This window comes from Mus musculus, chromosome 4, assembly GCF_000001635.26.
Source record: "Mus musculus strain C57BL/6J chromosome 4, GRCm38.p6 C57BL/6J".
In the NCBI taxonomy this organism is placed as follows: domain Eukaryota; kingdom Metazoa; phylum Chordata; class Mammalia; order Rodentia; family Muridae; genus Mus; species Mus musculus.
In genome coordinates, this window is record NC_000070.6 from 114,987,229 (window position 1) to 114,988,637 (window position 1,409).

Sequence of the window (1,409 nt, forward strand, 5' to 3'; positions counted from 1 at the left end):
CGGCCGCCGTGACAGGAAGGGGCGGGGCCTCCGTGCGCTGCGCCAGCTTCCGCTCGCGGTTCCGGTTCTTCCTAACGTGGCTGGAGACCCAAGGCATTTCAGTTTCAGAACCTGGATTGACGTTTAGGCAGACCAGTGGTTCAATCTCCCGGGTTTCCCTTTCCCAAGAGAAGCGGCCTAACCGAAGAGGCAAGCACAGGAGTCAGTAGGAACAACGGCATTGTTGGGAAGGAAACCAAAGGAAAATGAGAACAGTTTGAGGTTTGCAAAGAAGGCCTCTAAAGAGGTGACCTTGGAACCAAGACTTGAGGACTGAAAAGAGCAGAGACTTGGATGCAGTGACCCGCCAAGAGAGAAGGGCATGTTAGAAGGTTAGGGCTGGATAAGTGGAATGGAAAGTCATTAATGGAGAGTTGAGTCGGTTATGGAAAAGCACTTAGGTTATATTCTAACCGCAGGGAAAGACTTTAAGCTTAGCTCTGTTACCCTGACTCGGGCCATTAGGGAAAACTCTGAAGAGAGAAGAAAAAGAGTGAAAACTGAGCCTGGATGAACACAAACCTTTGAAAATTGGAGTCGGCAGTGGTAGCATTTTCATGGAGTTTTTTATAGTAACAGAACAAAGCTATGAATCATGGCAATTTTTTTTTCAGATAACTTGGTAGAGATGGTTTCTAGCAAAGCTGGTACTGTTATTGGCCCCAGATGCCAAATGATGACGAGAGGGATGAGACAAGCTGATCCAAAGGTAGTGAGTTATCTCAATGGATGGTTCACAATCAGTTACAGATTAAACTTCCTTCCTCCTCACTGCTGCACTTGACTAGAGATAGAGTAAGACAAAGCCCACCTACCTCAGAACTCCCCCAGTGTGCTTTAAATTGGGCCTGCAAGCTCACTTCTCGGTCTTTCTTGGTAATGGGAGACCCCAGCATGCTGAACTTCTGCAAAATAAAACACTCTTTGTATTTACATACTTTTTGAATCCAGGGTGTCATTCTTTGAAAAGTCATGGACCCTTACAATCACATTCTTAGCCTTTGGGTTTGGAAGCTAGGATTCTGTTTGTATGTTACAAATGGACTTACCTAATAGTCACAAGAATGTTAGGTCACATAGAGGTGAACAATAAATGGTTGATTGGGGGCTAAGATAGATAATTTGGCTTTGGACCTACAATATTCCAGCTCCCCAAATAAGAAACCTGAAGTCAAAGGCTGAAGCAGGAAGATGATAGGTTTGAAGCCTGACTGTATTCCCAGCACTTGGGAGGCAAAGGCAGATGGAACTCTGTGAACTCAAGACCACCCTCATCTGGTTTACACTTTTAAGGTCCAGACCAGCCAGAGCTACATAGACTCCCATCTCCAAAACAATAATGAAACCCAAACAGCTCGATACAAAATTAT